General features: G+C 39.4%; 1 long non-coding RNA gene across 1 annotated transcript in view; it reads right to left on the bottom strand.

Moving 5' to 3' along the window:
• Positions 1-7,727: 7,727 nt before the first annotated feature.
• The window catches only part of LOC132332888 (uncharacterized), a 32,274-nt gene continuing 22,218 nt past the window's right edge, over positions 7,728-17,783 (bottom strand). Inside the window, exon 3 of the long non-coding RNA XR_009488000.1 lies at positions 7,728-9,536. This is a non-coding gene — a long non-coding RNA (uncharacterized LOC132332888). The remainder of the gene's footprint in view (positions 9,537-17,783) is intronic.

Genomic DNA, 17,783 nt, shown 5'->3' with positions numbered 1-17,783 from the left:
ACTGTCTAAAATGCTGGTTTCTTAGCTAACTTTCATCTACAGCCATCCTGACAGAAGAGTCAGTGTCTTAAATTATTTTCTTCTATTCTGATATTATTTTGTTGTACAATTTTTAATTTTAGTCATCATTGCTGTTGTCAATTTGTTCTAACTTCAAAGATGACTTAGGTGCACTGATGAAGAATATATGCAGTGTCTGTGCACCTGTGCATGAGTCACTGCTGAAGCCTGCTGTAGAATTTTTCTGTCTCAGCAACTAATTTCATGAGGTTTTGCTTAAAAATGGTTTGTGGAGGGTGGGGCAGTGCACGTTTCAATAAAGAGAAGAGAAGAAAAAAAATTTTTTTTTTTTTGTGTTTCCTTTTCCCTCATTGTTCCCTATTTTTCTATCAAATGTTCTGCTGAAGAATGTTTTTCAAGTTCCCTTTGTGAGTTGATCAGTTCAATTACTGTTACTAAGGCTTTTATAGTGAGAATATTTGGGGGAGAAGATTTGGGGAGAACATTTATTAACAAAATGCATTTTCCAGCTTTGCAGGAGTTCCTTCAAATTGGAGTGCAGAATAACCAGTGTCCATTTTTCTGTTTTCCTCAAAATGAACTTCAGTCTTTGCCTTAAATAATCAATTCCTATTGTATGAAACACATCCATTTCATGTGGGAAAATACCATGAATCCTGCAGTACAAATAAGATTTTAATAGAAATATGTATGACAAAGCAATATAAACATTCTGGGTCTAGCAGGCAAGGAATTTTGCATAAATTGTCCACAGTGAAAAAAATATGACATTCTGCTTTCAGATTCAAGGCCAGAGGCAGTTATTGGCACAGAGAACATTACCTCATTGCACTTTGAGTAGCAATTGCCCCTTTAAATTAATGTCTTAATTCAGGTGAATATTATCTTTCTTCCCTTGTTAAAGATTCATTCCTGTCCAGACAGTATCTGGTTTTGCTTATCAGGTTTTTTCTTCTTCAGCTGCCCTTTCTAGAAGCAATTTCTCAGTTACACACTAAAGTATGGCTTATAAAAGAAAAGTGAATCTTTCACAAGGTTACCTTTCAGCCATTTGGTGTGCTGAACCTCCTATGTGGGCATGAAACCAAATCCTGATTGATTTAGGATGTTAATATTGCCCACTTTGTCCACTATAAAGATGGCTGTGCTCAGTGTGGTGGAGAAAAACTAACTCATAGTCTGGATTTCTGCATTCACCTAGTGAGGCTAACCACATTTCTCCTGAGTGTAAGTAGAAAATGGCATTTATTCCCTAGAGGACATAGTAATTTTTCTTTCTTTCAGTAAGAAACCAACCTGGCTAATCTCGACTTTGCACTTGCACAGTAAACCACTTGTTTTACTTCTGTCACCTTGAAACTATTTTTAGACTTAAGCATGTTAGATCTAAAAACATAATTTGCTTTGATCAACTAAGGTGATAACATTTGTGTAGACACCAATGACAGGGTTGCTTGTAGATCAATCACTAAGACCAATAAGTGTTTCTGCAACTTAGCCTTGTGCTGTGGGGCAAAACTTTGTTCTGTTATCTGGCTGGCTTGGCAGAGATTATACAAATGGCTGGTAATACAGAGGTTTTAAATTTCTGAAACTGGACAGAGAAGGAGTTTTAACTAGTTGTGTTTCAAGTCCTGATTCCCACAGACCTGCTCAGCAGACTCCAAAGTCTTGTAGAAACCCCTTTCTCTTTTTTAACTCTCCCATTTTTCTTGCTTTCTCCACATTTTGCCTTTTCTGTGGCTGACTCCTTCAGAACCCTGATTCAAGGGGTTTACTCTGAAGTTATTTCATTGCCATCACTTTCTGCAAGGAGAAGGGACTGCAAGAGAGCTCAGGCAAAGGCACCAACACTCAGGCAGAGCATGTTAGTTGGTACTTGTACTACAAAACTTACATAACTCAAGCTGAAGTAAAAACTTCCTTTTAGACACTGGCATCAGAAAGCAGGAACTAAGAGAGTAGCTCAAATTAGCATGATCATTTACTTACTAGTCAATTAAGCAATAAAAGAATTTCCCAGCTCCTTGTTTACCCTATGCTTAATAAAGTGTGAGATAACGAATTAGAACAAATTGCTTATTAACAGGCAACAGCTTTGTCAAGGGGATGTGTTGTCATGAACTACCAGAACGAGGTATAGATGTCTATAAAAATGTCATGTCCAGGTTGAAGCCAGAGCTTAGAGATTAGCTTATAATCACTTTTTTTGTACTGTACAGTGAATAGTTTTTACAAGTAAATGACATGTCATTCAGTCCTGCTGTAATTAAAGGGTGCTAATGAGACATGCCAGGCAGTGCTCTGATGGGCCATTATACCAATTTGTAAAATGATGTATGGCAGGCAGCAGAATGAATGCAGGGTAGACATACAGACCACCAGCAAGAGCTCAGGAGTCTGGGAAATCCTGAACTAGTACAAATACATGAATAAGCAATTGAATTCTGATATCAATTGGTATGCTGATAGAGACAGAAAAAAGTGACTCAGCAAAGGCTTTGTGTGGCGTTACACACAAAAATATTTCTGCTCTCCTTTCAAGATGACTGACTTAGCCAGAAACGAATTTGTAAGGAACAACAGGCCTTCTCTGTAGTGTTTTAGCACTGTCAGAGAATCACTTAAAAGCCATTTGATTCAGCTGTAACTGCTGGTTGTTGGTTTTTATGCATATAACATAACATTTTTTTTCTGCCTGTAGCTATTATTATTTCATTGGAAGGTCCAGGTTGATTCTTGTCTTTCTGTCCTATTCCTATCCATCAATCGCATTTGTATGCAGGGCTGATCTGATGGTGTGTCTCTAAAGTTTCCTCTTCTTTGCTACAAAGAGTTTCTCTCTGATCTGGTTCTCCATGGAATATAATTGCAGAATGCCTTTTCTCTCATTCTCCCAAGGCCATAGGTTTCTGACTTAGCTCTTTGGACAATGCCTGTACAGAGTCAGGCCAAGAGAGCCATTCTTCAGCCTAAACATTCTAGATTTTGACCAGAGCCTTCCTTGCATTAAAAAGTGCTAGCAAAGCATGTTCTGTGTTGATAGAAATAGGGGCAGGGTGGGAAAGGGAAAAATGAAATCAACAAAAATTTATTTCATATTTTCATCAAATTTTATTTCCAGTCCTCCTCTAAATCTTTTCATTTGTTTCCAGAGGCCAGAAAATAGAAATGATCAGTAATTTAAAATGATATTTTATTTTGAATTATGAATCATTAAGCTATTTAGTTGATGAACATTTTATTAAATGAAGAACATAAGATATTTGTAATTTTTACTCTGCTTGGGAAAAAAATAAATCCAGGACAGGTGCTTCATGGAGCACAAGCTGCTTTGCCTGCAGCTGAGGTTTATGTGCAGATCTCCAGCTTGTTACTGAAAAGTGGAGTAGCTGCAGCAGAGCTGTCTTCTCTGGCTGCAGGCTTGCTGGTGCTTGGAAAAAAAATCCCTTATTTAGGCAAGACACCCTCAAATAGCAGAAGTGAATGTAGCAGGATCATATTGAAATGAGGGGAAAGGGTGTTCCCTTGGTATTGAATATGTGACTCTTTCTGTAGTGTCAACCTTGAAGGCAGCGCTTCTCATGCCCGGTAGTGGCAATCATGAGAGTTGTGTGGAGCCAAAAGAAATGTGCTCAGTGTCACCCTTGTGACTTGTCACCATGGAAAATTGTGGTCAAGCTCCAGTTTTATAGAGGGAAGGAGTGTAAGCCTGTAGGTATTTTTGCAGTAGATCTATGCCAATATAGAAGTTCATTTGTTTTACATTCTGAAAGTATTACATCTGTCAACAACTTTTGTCCCAAAGTTTTTGAGTCTGTTTAAGCTTGAGTCTCCTCACACTGGCTGAAGACCTTTGTTTAGCACATGCTATTGGGATGAAAAGCCACATGAAACAAAGACCAAGCTTCAGTCTGACCCACACTGCAGTCAGAGGGAGTTTTCCAACAGTGTTCTATAACTTGCTCCTATTTTGCTATGCAGGAGAACCTGGATATATTCACATTGGGTGCATTGCGCCTGATTCCAAACTAAAAACATACTTTGGAAAGTTCATTTTATACTGTCAGATGTCTTTTAGAAGTTAGTTGATCCCTTGCCTTGCTGATCTCAGCACTAACTTTCCTTGCCATTGCTAGAAACCAGATGATACCTCAACACCTGGAAACTGTTTCAGTAAATCATGTGGGAATCTCAGGCAGATTCAGAAGCAGAATTTGCCAGGAGCTGCAATTCACAGACAAACCCATTAATGACACAGACACATTACAGTCTGACAGAGGGAAATTAGTCAAGCATAAAATAACAGATATTTCCTTATACACATCAGAACACTGATGTAACTGGAAGAACACAATAACAGCATGGTAGTAGGTTTTATTAGTAGAAGATATACTTGGCTGTTGTAGCCCTTAAAATCATGCTCAATAGATCTTTAAATACTGTTTCTTGCATTTACCATTCACAATTACAATTGTGATACAATTGTTTTTGGAGATCTTCAATACTTGGAAACCTTTAATCATTTCACAAGTGTAAATCATCAGGGTGGTCCAGGCATCATATAGCCTCTCTTCTGCAGGATATTTGACCCAAAAGGCCTCAAAGCCTCACATTTGGAGTTTTCCCTTTCCCTTTCATAGCATCAGGAACACTATGAGTACTGTATATTTAGGCTGTGTGTGTCTATTCTATTGTATTGTGAGTACAGTAGTTTTAAAGTAGTTTTTAAACAACTTCTTTAATGCAAGAAGCCTCTATCTTCATTAACACCTCTCTTTAGCTCCCAAAATAACAGGGGCTGGGAATTTCTAAGGAGGCTACAGAGAGCTAGGGTGCACCTTTAATTCAAAAGAAATGGTGATTTTTTTTCATCCCTAGCCTTTCTAGGCTCCTTTTAAGATTTTAATTTCTGTTTTCAGTAGGGTCCAGGGTGGAAAATCGTGTAAAAAGGGTAAAGTTTTGTTATAGACCTCTGGGAAGCAGAAGTAGATGGCAATTGGGACTCACTGTATGCTATGTTTAGAAGAGTCACTGTCCTTTCCAGTTTCTGATGCTACCAAAGAAACACTTGTGAAATACTGATGCAATCAAGACTTCCTGTGCTGGAGGTGGCCTATTTTTGCTGTTCCCAATGTGTTTGGCTTGTTAGTGGAGCCATTATACCTTCTTTCAGGAGGAAGGTTAACAATCCAAGGAAGTGGTTTGTAACTATGGTTTTTTTTATCACCCTGCACAGTAATTCTGTCAAGTTAGTTGACAGTTAAGTCAGTTCCTTCATGTTGATTTTGCCCAGACGGGATGTAATCAGGATGCAGGCTCATCATGCGGTCCTTTTAATTCAGGAGCCAGGTGGTTATGCAGATGTCAATCTTGAACATGTGATTTTTCCTCTTTTGGTACTAGTCTTTGTGCCTTTGCTGAGTGGTATCACCTGTCTGAAGATTGTGGAGATAAAACCAGTGATGCCTGTCTTGGGGGCACAGGGATGTGATGGCGGTGCCAGAACAGAATGTATTCTTTTTCCTCAGTCCCCTCTTTGCCAGCCCAAGACCAGGGCCAGGTTTCCTCACAGCAGCTTCTCATCGGAGTTCCACACTGCTCAAATCCAAGGCTGCATTCTCCTAGGAGAGGGTAATTTTCTTCTTGTCTCCAGGGTCACCCTGACAAAAACTGCTGAGAGGTCCAGAGCGCTAGCACGTGCAGCATACTTTTCCAAGACTGTGTATTAAGTGAGGGAGAAAAGGTGCTTTGTGACCTGTGGGTAGCTTTGTCAGGTGCTAATGTCATCCTAGTAAAATTTAGGCACTCTATTATTCACAACAATTATTATTTTTATTGGGCTCTTAAAAAAAAAAAAAAAAAGGGGTGTGTTTTATGATGCTGACTACATAATCAAATGCAGAGTTTTAGATATCTGCATTCTTCAATACAACACATTCTCACTTTTAAAACTGAAGAAATGCTAAGGAATAGCTTTAAAAGTATAGCTGTCCCTTGCTACCAGAAAAAGGAAAGAGAAAATCCTGGTATGAGGTCTGCCTGGGATGGAGTTCCTGTCAGCCTGAATGGTGATAGAGAAAGGTGGACAGAGGATTAATGGAATTAAGGTGTACCGAAATCTAATAATTTAGGTTTTTCTTAAAGGTAGAAATTCAGTGTCTGGTTGTACAATTAGACTGTGATACTTAAGCATTATAATATATATTCTAGTTTGAATTAGGTTATTTTCCAAGTACCATATTGTAATACTTTAAGCATTCTAAATTATTTACTGTAATCTCTCTTCTGCAAAGGCTGAACTCTGAGGGCATTATCTTACTATTTATTATAGAAGAGTTATTTGCATTGCCCAGTGGACTTGCAGTCAGCATACATGCCAAAATAAGAGAAGGAATAGCACAAAGAGTACCTAGACAAATCAATATGGCCAAAGTCTACAGGAATTCTGGAGAAATCAAATATGGAAAGTATTTGTACAGGGTCTTGCTGGGTGTGACAGATTGGTAGAGGGATGACTCTTGATCAGGTGTGAGAAGTATGACACTGATTATGGGGATGATTATGATTAGGTTTATTGCTTGTACAGTATCTAAATATTGCCAGTGCAGTATCTAATTCAAGCAGGTATAGAGGATTATAATATAAACAGGTTTGGTTAGAAATGTACAGATTTACAGTCTTTGGCCTTGCAGAATACACAAACAAAGCCTGTAAGGAGCTACTTCAGGATTTTATCTCTGTAGGTGATCAGACCTCAGAAATTCTACTCACCCATCCAAAATTGCGTTCTGCATCTTCAGGCTGGATGTACCCTGCAGACATCCCTGCCAAGGGAAGTATCCACAGAAGCTGCCTACAACCTTGGGAGACCAGTTTGTCCAGTTCTCCCACTGTCCAGTAGCACTTTACAACCTTTTGCAGGCTTTTGATGTGTACCAAAGTCAATCATCACACCTCCTCCATTTCTGGAACATATTAATTATGCAACTGTCCAGGCAGTTCCTTCTGCAACTCCCACCTGGTGTTCTTAGGATGAGTCAGACTGCCCATCAGAGACAGCAAGGGTTTGTGTATGTGTGTAGAACAAACAAAAAGACCTGATTGTCACTTGTTGCTGTCACAATGGTATCAGTGAAGCTGAGCTTTGAGTTTGTGACAGAAACACTCTTGATAATACACAATTGTTTTGGCCATTGCTGAGCAGTGCTATCACAGCACGGAGGTTTTCTCTCCAAACCACTCCTGCAAAGGCCAGTAGGCTGGGGATGGCCAAGAGGTGTGAGGGGACACTGCTGAGCCAGCTGACCCCAGCTGATCAAAGGGAGGTCCCATACCATATGATGTTAAGCTCTGCAGTAAAAGCTGGGGAAAAGGAGGAAGAAAGGAAGACATTTGGGGTTGTCCTGATTGCTATGGCGCTCGTTTTCCCAAATAATCATTGCGGATGCTGGGACCCACCTTTCCTATAAGAGTCTGAACATCCGGCAGCCAATGGGAAGTGGTGAATTAATTATTTTTGCTTTTCCTGTGTGCAACACTTTTGCTTTTCTTATTAAAATTAATTATCTCCATCCATTAGTCTTCTAACCTTCCTGATATTTTCTTCAGATACCACAGCAGGGGTGTAGGGCAAATGTCAGGCTGGATTTTTGGTTGCTAGTCAGGCCCAACCTATCATGGTGCAACAAAGTCGAATTTTAAGAAGCTACTGATTTTAGAAATTACGTTTTAAGGCACCTTACTAAAACTAATATTAACAGATTTGATTTTTTAAAGATGACCTGTTTGACAGCCCTTGAAAATCAGATCCCTCTTAAAATCCTGCAAGTATTAATAAGTATATAAAGCCACTTCCATTAGCTGCTAAATTTATTTGTGCACATGGATATTTCAATAGCAATGTGTACCACAAAGCAAAGAGTAACATGATAGCAAGATAAACAAGTTTGGAAGTCTATAAGCTACAAAGCTAAAGGCAAGACTATTGCCTGTGACTGCCTCTATGTAATGTATTTGTGCTCCACTCACTAAGTAGTAACACAATGTGATTTTTCACAGCTTCTGCAGACCTGTCTCTTCTGGAGTATGTGTAATCATTACAGCGATCTGCTTCAGCACAGCTACACAGCTTAAGGTTTTGCTGCTTTGAGATCCAATTAAACACTTGTGGCACATAGTGAAGATTCTGTTTATCAGTGCATTACTTAAAGTTTCAAAATTTGGTGGCAGTGCAATTAGTGTAACGAAGTGACAAGCTGGAGTGCTGCGTAATTATGACTCTTATTACTGTGGAGGCAATTAACACTGGATGGGAAAGGTGCTAATTACTGTAGCTGCTTGAAACATACCACTTAGTTTCTCACCTTTGATAAGTTTAGAGAAGAAACTAGACTTTTGGGGGAGTTTGGTTACATGGGTTCAGTGTTAACTTCAGTAGTGTAGGCAGTCTTGTAGCAAATTTATCCTTGATACCTCTTTACTCACTGCAGTTCCAACTCCAGGAATAGACATTTTTTTTCCACTGCTGACTTTGTAAGAAGCATTTTTTTGGCCAGACTTGGATCATTTTTTATTACATGTCCAGAAAGGATCAGAGACAACTAAGAGAAAAAAATAAGTACTCAGTTATTTTTTCTTTTACATTTAAACATTCACTTGAAGTTGCAGAGAAGAAAATCACTGGATTATTGTGTTGGTTTTGGCTGGGATAGAGTTAATTTTCCTCATAGTAGCAGGTATGGGGACATGTTTTGAATGTATGTTGCAACTGCCTGATGACTCAGGGACATTTTCATTATTGCTGAGCAGCACTTGCATGGTGTCAAGGCCTTTTTTGCTTCTCCTACTGCCTTGCCAGCAAGGAGAATTGTGGGGGGGAGGAAGGAGTTCAAAGACTTGTCTGGGGACACAGCCCAGGAAAGCTGACCCTGAATGACCCAAGGGATGTGGTGAATGACCTTGGGAAGTGGTGGTTGAATTCCTCACTCTGCTTTGCATGTGTATGTATTTTGCTTACCCTACTAAACCATTGTTATCTCAACCCATGAGTTTTCTTACTTTTACTCTCTTGGTTCTCTCCCCTGTCCTACTGGAAGCAAGAAGCTGCGTGGTGCTTAATTTCCAGCTGGGGTTAAACCTCCAAAAATGAATGATGAGCAAGAAGATCTCTATTATCTCTTCGACACCAGTAAAACAAGCAACCACTGAAGAGAGTATCTGATTGTACAATTCTACACCGTAATAATGGCAGCCACATATACCTAAGGATATCAAACCTTACCTAAAACTTCAATGTGTCTTTCCATGACTGTTTTCCAAGGCAACTTCCAGTAACTTCTGCTATGGTGACATTTAATAATGGTGAAGAAACAGAGGCAAAAGGAGTGAATTTCTGGACAAGGCTTCGCTCAGACCTGAAGGTCACAGCAACCTCTTCAGTGCAATATTTCACTTCCATCTGTTTGAATCTGTTCCTTGAAACTCACAGTTTCCTAATCTGTGGTCAAAATGCCCTTGAAGAGAAAAAAGACATATTAGAAAGCAAATTGGTTTGGACTACTTGTGGCCAAATTTACCATTATTGGTTTAAAGATTGGGCAGAATGTTCCTGTGGAAAGCTGAAGGATGGAATTTTCACTAAAGCTGTGTCTTGTTGATGTTGGAGAGCTCCATTGCTTTCTCTGAAATCAGTCAGTATTTCTGTGTGTGAGGATAGGTTGCTGTGCTTTCTCTCCCATTAACAGTTGAACTAGACATGCTACTAATTTGCAACTTAAAGCAGATGTATTAAGAGGTATGTCTACCTTCAATCGCTCAGAAAATTTTGCCTTAAAATCTTCCAATTTTTTTACTGGATTTTAATAGTAAAACCCAGCGCGACTTTTGTGGTTTTGAAACGTAACAAATTACTTCAATCTTGCATACTTAAACTTTTCTCCTGACTGAAATCAAATAGTAGAATTTAATCTAATAGGAAACCTAGAATTTGCAAAACGCTATTAGTTTTTTGATACTATCACTAAGAAGCAAGCCCACTCCTCTTATGGATCAAGCAGAAGGTAGGGCTTCCCAAATGCTAATTGAAATAGTAACAATTGATAAAATAACATCTTAACTTGGACTAATGAAAGAAATCTGGGGCAGTGGAATGTATTTCTGTCGATTCCTTTAACTTCTCACCCCTGACAGAGAACGGTAAGTGACATTTTAGTTATTGTGGACCACCGGGGGTTTCCTGCCTTCTGCTCCAGTTCCCCTGTCTGAGCATTTTCTCCAGCCCCCTGTGATAATTGGTCCCCAACATGTATGCCTGCTCCTGGCATAGACACAATACTTTACCTCTTATCACCTTAGATAAGGTGCATATATTGAAAAAAAAAAAATACAAAGAAATTGCTAGAGCAGCAATCGGACCCTAGTGAAAAGCCATTGTCATTAACTGCAGAACTTTTACTTTCAAAATCAGTGGTAATGTTTGTTTGACTGTTTCTGGTTCCCACCCCCCTCCCCCAGATGGAAGCCTGCACTTACTGGAGGTGTGGTTGGACTGCTCCACCCACTTACAGACAAATGACAGATGTTATACAAAGAAACATCTCCACCTGCTCATGTACAACCAGGCGTGCTAGGGGAAACTCTCCTGGCAAAGATGTCACATCTCTCTAGTGGATATGTCAGCTCTAAAATAGATTGTGGGAGCTGAAATGGAATTTGATCTTCCCGTCATGATTCTGCACATTCCTAACCTTCAAGGCTTGGGAGTATTATTTACAGCTTGGTGTTCCAGCTCTGCCAGCATCGCTCACTTGGTGAGTGCTGCTCTGTGTCCTGGTGTTAGAAACGGGATCGCGTTCCCGGTACTAAAAGTGATTTCAGCACTTATTATTAAAAAAGGCCTAAAGCCAGGGGGCCCGTGGGCCAAGCAGGAGCGTTCCTGTCGAGGATGCTGCAGTGCTGGCACTGGGTTTTCTAGAGCAGCGATGTCCCTGATGTTCCAGGTGGAGCGGCACAGATTCACTGGGTCAGGTGCCCCTTTTTATCCTGTTTTTTGTCACTTTGGATTAGTTTCTGTTTGGATCCTTCATTTGCATGAAGGTTGAAGGTGTTTGATTGGCCTATTACAGTTCTGTCCAGGCTGGCTCTTTTGGCTTGGGGGGTGGTGCACTTTACTTAGGTGTGTTACGGTATGCTGAGTACCATATTTCTTATAACCACCCTTTTAACTCCTTCTACCATAACCAAACTAACTGCATATGCTTAACGATTATCAACTATTTTACAACAGTTTCTAACCTATTTTTGACACTGGGATAGGAAGGGAAGCTACTAGAGCTGGTGTTTTTAACTTTTGTGCTCCATCTGACACACTTTCTATCATGGTTACACTGGGATTGGGATGGTAGGTAGAATAAATATAGCATTAGCTGCATTTTTAGCCCCGTAAGCATGGCCTTGAGCAGTAAAGGAGATGCCTACATCTCATTGAAAAGCCTTGGGGCCCAACCTCTCACTCAGATCAGTGGTGCCTGAGTGCCCTTGGAGTCATGGGCTTCAACTCCAAGCCTCCCACTTTCTAAGGAATAAGTGTTGTTCATCCAAGAGACCACTGTAGGAGATGTTATTTGTTGAGTCTACACCAAAGTGAGCTCTCTTCTCTGGATAGGGAAGAGGATCAAACAAGTGTAAGTTATGATCTCTTAACAGCAGCCAGTCATTAGGACCCTCCTCTGAGGCAGCAGAATCTGGTATCCTGGGCCTTCTTCCCTGAGCAATGTGTTTTATCAGCACTGGATTCACAACAGCAGCAAACCTCAGAGGGCTCAACTCTTCTTCCTCTTAAATAAGTAAATATGTGGTCTTTCAGGCAGCCAAATGCTGTGATTTGTTCTGGGTCAGGAGAGGAGGAGTGCAGGTATTATTGTCATCCTTTCTGTTGGATGTGGGGTGAGTGAGCTGTCCCCGTTGTTATTGGGCTGTGCTTTGGTAGATACAAAAAGCATTTGCAAAGCATCTGTATTCCTACTAACAGATGTAGTTTGTTAGCAAAACATCAACAAGTAAGGTCAATTGTATTTCTTTTATGTGTTTGTGAGAAGCATTTGAGATAATAGAGTGGTTTTGGTATCTAAGGCTGTGGTTTGGCAAAGATTACAGTTGGTGGAGTTAGAATTTAAGTCAATACTTAGTGACCCAAACATATGTCCTGAATCTCAAAAGTAGTAGTCATTCTGCTGTTAATGAAATTCTATTCTGAAATGTCTTTTGGAAAAAAAAATTCAAAGTTTTTTTAGGTCAGCTTCGAGAAACACAAAATCAAAAGTTAAGAATAAAATAAAAAATGGGCCGGCAGAATAGAAAAAATCTGGTCAGGGCATAAAGACAAAGATGCAATGTACTTTGGTGTTATTGGCTGTGTGTAATGAACACATATTCACATAGAAAAAGCCTTATTAACACAATTGCAAGTAGTTGGCACATTAGCCCGCAACATTAAAATTGGCAAGAATCTCAGCTGGAAAGGATGTAGGAGCTGCAGTTTGAATTTGCAGTAAAGATACTGTTCTGATCCTCTGTTAGGAATCTGGCTGTGATGCAAAGCTCTGATGCAACACAGGCTCATTGAGCAGGTTCAAATTTCTTTAAACAATTTTAATAGCTTAACTTGATAGTGTCATGCTTTAGGGCAGTGCTTATTGCCTGTCCACCCCGTTCTGTGCCAGGTCAGACACTGATCATCCCACTGTATGGCATAAACTCTACATTGGGCTAAATCCAACACTAACAATCAGGATAAAAAATATATCTATTCCACAGAAACAGGAGTCCTGAACTTCCTCTCACTATATCCTCTAACTTGTAGAGGATATTGCTTCTCAAGCAATTCCCATGGCCTTCTTGTTATTCTCTGGCACTTCATGAACCTGCTGTGATAATCTCAAAATAATTTAGAGACTCTTCTTGCATCTAGTTACTGACAAATTTACTGCCTTTTAAAGGACTAATGAAGATGAAGAAGTGGAAATTTCATTAGCTGATTAAATTATCTCTCTTATAAATGCTGTAATATTAAACTTTTATTGTATTATTTATAACTGAGAAGCACTGCAATTTTTTTCCTAGTCTTGCTTAGTGTGCTGAAAATAGAATTTCATAACCCTGAAATAGAAGGCTGTTTACTTGTGTTACTGTTCTGTTTGTTCTGTTTTCTCATGGCTATAAATCACTATGTTAGTAACAGTTAATTTTAACTCAGCATCAAAAACATCAGTTTACTGCAAACCTCAAATTAGCTGAACATGCTCAAAGAGATAATTGATTTTCTGTAGTTTTTTTCTCACTGTATTAAGACAAAGCTCCAACTGTCCTACTGCCGAGCCTGAATTTGTGTTCTATTGGGCAGTATACTTTGCGTTTTCTGTTTGTCAGAAATGGTGGTATCATTGAACTTGATAATGTTGGTCTTGCAGGTCAATATTAATTCTGTTTGTAAAACTGAGATGTATACTGACCTAGTTTCTTTCTCATTGCTGGAAATGAAGCCCCTTTTATTTCACCTTTAGAATAAGAGCCTGTGAACTTGCTCTCCCTGCAAATTTTTTTCTGGAGAAAAGTCAGGAGACTTGCAAGTTGTCTTTGTCCTGGTTGTTCTAATTCACCTAAATCTTTGGATTAACTTGTCCCTTACTGTTGAAAAAAAAAAATTGCATATATATAAATTTAGTACACAGCTACTACTTTCAGTGAACCTTTTTTTTCCCCCTGGAGAGGCTAATTCTTAGCTAGAAATTTGTGCATCTGTAAGTATTCAGACTTTAATTGTTCCTGGCTGGCTTTCAGGAAATTTTTTGTGTGAGCTGATCATTTTCAGACCAGGATACATCAACAAAAGTATACTTGGTTTTAGGAGTCAGAGCCATGTTCTGTAGCTGTATGTGACATCAATGGAGTTATGTTTACAAGTGCAATCCTTGCTGTTTAAATCTCAGTTACAACATTGCTGGTGGGTTTATATGTCCAGAGGAGAGTACAAGGAATACAGACAATCTCCAGAACTAGAGAGTCGTGTTGTTTTGCTGGTCCATCAATGTGTCTCACATGGACATGTGGAGCAGAAGCTCCTGTCATGTTTTGGTGAAGGATCTACACAATCGTATCTTCCCTCTCAGCTCCCCAGGGAATTTCTTGAAGAGTGCTGGAGTTTTCTGTCAGCCCTGGAGGCCATGAAGGCTGGTAACTTAAGTACAGATTCACAGGGGAAAAAAAAAGGATTTTTCCTGAAGATTAAAGCTTAATTTTTTGCCTAGAGGTTTGATGGGTTTATCTTTCATTCCCTAAATGGGAATATTTCAACCCCTGCTTTCAACTAGCCATTGAATTAGATGTGCATGGTAGGTATTCATCATCATTAATAAGCACTTTTACAAAGATGCAGGTATTCACCACTTTGAAGGCTGTGATGTTTAGCCAACATTGACCTCCCCCCTAAAATCAATGAGGGGCTCAACAAAAGAAAGTAATAAAAACTGTAGATGCTAAACATTTGTTTTTCTTTTTATTTATCAGCCACTAGAGATGGAATGGAGAAATGTAATTTAGTTGAGTAACCATTGCATGGTCCATCTTAGCTCTTGCAGAAATTGATTTCCTAACTGATCCAGTAGCAAGGGATTTCTTGGAGACACAAATCTGCCATCCCTCTTAGCAGAATGATTAAGCCATGCACTGGCCCAGGGTTAAGTTTCATCAGAACCTGAGCTTGCTTGTCCTCTCTCTGAAATATTTTGGTGTTTCTTGTGTTGTGATTTGTTTGTTTGTTTCTTTGTTTGGGTGGGGAGAGAGAAAGGAAAGGGGTTTTTGTTCATGTTTCAAAACAAGTTCAAAAGAAATGATTGTATGATCTTCTTTTGTAACTGGGCACTTTGTAAACCCAGGGAAGCCAGGAAGGTGCATCATAGCAGCAGCCTCAGCAAATCAGCATCACAAGACTTTTCTCAGGTTCTGCTTCACTTTTAATAGTGGATCAGACACCAAGTACATCAGGACGTTTCCTGCTTTTGTGAGGGATTAATGATGCTTGAATTTTTAAATGCCAGGAATCTGGGAGGACCATGAGAGCCACTTGATTTTTGTATGTCAGCATACCATTGAGGACAATGTTTTATTGTAAACTGATTTAAGTTCTCAATAGTACAACTGCATGCATTAGTTACTGCAGTATAGAAGATATTCTTTGATACTGAATTACTTTCCTTTCTGCAAGTCTCTTTGCTTCTGGCTAACATAATTTACTTTTGTAATATTGACAGCTTTCATTTCAGCCGTAGCAATACTCTACCCTTTCACTCCTTAGCTGGCGAGTACTAGAAGGAAAATAATTCCAACTTCTGAAATAATATTGCCTATTTTTTTCTGTTAGGATACAGTGATTTAAAAAAAAATCCTGACATAACAAGGTACTGTTTATTGCAAGACTTTATTGCCAAAAAGATCAGAAAATGTAGTGTAGCAAGGGACTGACAGAAAAAAAATCAGTATTGAGCTAAATGGCTGTTATTTAATTCTTCTTTTTGCACTTAGACACCTCATTAGATAGGAAGTAGCTGCATTTTTTGCCAACCTGTACAGAGAGTGAGGAAAGAACATATATATGAGTACAGAGATGTTAGATTAGCACTGAACACTACTAAAGAGACAAATGTTGATATTGTTGCCTGGGTGTTCTTGAAAATTGCCTGTGTAGCACATGGATCCATGCTTAGTTATCTTGTGCATTAACCAGAGACTTTTGCACTTGCCCTGATGGAAGCAGCACACACACGTTACAGCATCTTCAGTTTTTTGTGTGTAGCAATATCTCTGTGAGATGGAGAGTTAAGGATAATTCTCACTGTGCATCTCCTTGAAGTTCTTCTTCTGCTGCTTTGTTACTTTTCCATGTTCATGCTGTGCTAAAATGCCAATACCTGACTAGAGAGATAGCACAGGACAAAAGGCACTGAGTTGTCAAGGCTCTCTGCTCAAAGCAAGCAGCCAGGCCAGGATGGGGAGTGCAGTGCTCCCAGGGAAGGGTTCATGCTGTGTCCTCTGCTCATCTGGAGGAGAGGAAGATGGAAGTGAGCAGCTTTTCAAGGGACCTCTTTAGACCAGTACTTTACCAAAAAAATCAGAAATCAGAATTTTGTCACTCACTTCAAGGAATGCTTGCCTCTTTACACTCAAGTAAAGTAGATTTGAGCATATACTTTGTGCTAAAATAAAGTGGGGAAGGATGATCTAAGCACAGCACTCTGTATTTGGAAGGTTTGCTCTTTGCTAGTGGGAACGTGCATTTACCGCTGTTGTATTTCAGACTGTTCTTCTCTGCTCATCTCTCCAACCTACTGAGGTCCTTTAAAGGGGTTTAAATTACTCTGGGGTCTCAACCAGTCCTTCCAGAAAGAAGTACCAAATCAGCACCTGCTGGTTTGGTTTTTTCTTTATCCCAGTCTGTTCATATATTATGGAATCATCTTTCTTTTCTGTTGGGAAGTTTCTACATTCTCCTGCTGGTTATCTGTGCCTTGTGGAGTCTGCAGCTGGCACTTCTGATTCACCAGGTCTGTCTGTACTGCTGACCTATCTTCTAACAAAAGGCTAGGGGGTGATTCATTGCTCCAATTAGTGGCACATAAAAGTGAGGGTTACCAAAATTCTTATTACTCTTTTACAGTTTGGGAGGCTGGTTACAACATCATCCCTTTTAGGTTATTAGGATAAAACTTTCTTAAATGCCTTTTGTATCATACTGCATCTTCCTCAGCTTTGTAGTCTAATGCAAGAAGCACCACTGATAGGTACTAACTGAGAGGGGTAAGAGACTGTCTCAAACCATTTGGAAGGACTCAGTTGAAGGGGTTGATGGCCAAAAGTGCTAGTGCAGTCATACTAAGGATAGCTGATCCTACCCTCAACAGGGCACAGATTGCTTTTTATTTTGATGCCGTTTTTCAGACTTCCTTTTCTTTCTGAAAAAAAATACAAAAGATCAGATGTTGATTTGAAGATTAGGGCCCTGAGATAAAAGAAATATTCACTATGCCACTGCTTACTGCAAAGCCTAACTTTTAGGCTTTCAGACATGCCCTGGGCAGACAAGGGGACTGAAATACTGACAGTCTGTAATCACTTCATCCAGCTTTTTTATTTCAGGACAAGGAGCAATAATGCCTTTTTTTTTTTTTTCTTTTTTTAACCTCAATTAATTATCTGTCATTACTAAAGGCTAACGGACTGTAATGCTGAGGAGCTAACAGTGGGGACCTTGATAGGGCTTAGACAAGGCTACTCAGTAAACAGTCCAGGACAAATAGTTTTCTCAGTCTGAGAAATTAAAGAACATTTGTTATGTGTTTTGAATGCAGAGAAGACCATGATCTTCCACTTTGGCACATGCACAGGTTATCTCAAAGAGCAGTCTGGAAGGCTCCTCTGTGACTTTGAAATATATCTGCTGATGACAACATAGACAAGAATTAGACAGAAGAGGGATTTTATAAATAGGCCAAGAGCACCAATCCCAGTTATGTTATATGGAACAAAGGTATTTTCATCAAATAGATAAAAAGAGCTGCAGAAGGATACTGGAATTGAATTTCTTACATGTGTTAGTGCTAGATAAGTTTGGTAAATTTTTATAAACACCACCAACACTCTTCTCTGAATCTGTTAAGATTAGCACAGATTAATACCAGAATGCATCTGAGTGCAACTGACTCATCTAC

The sequence above is a fragment of the Haemorhous mexicanus genome, chromosome 1 (genome assembly GCF_027477595.1).
Source record: "Haemorhous mexicanus isolate bHaeMex1 chromosome 1, bHaeMex1.pri, whole genome shotgun sequence".
NCBI lineage: Eukaryota > Metazoa > Chordata > Aves > Passeriformes > Fringillidae > Haemorhous > Haemorhous mexicanus.
This window is presented reverse-complemented; position numbering and strand designations above follow the sequence as displayed.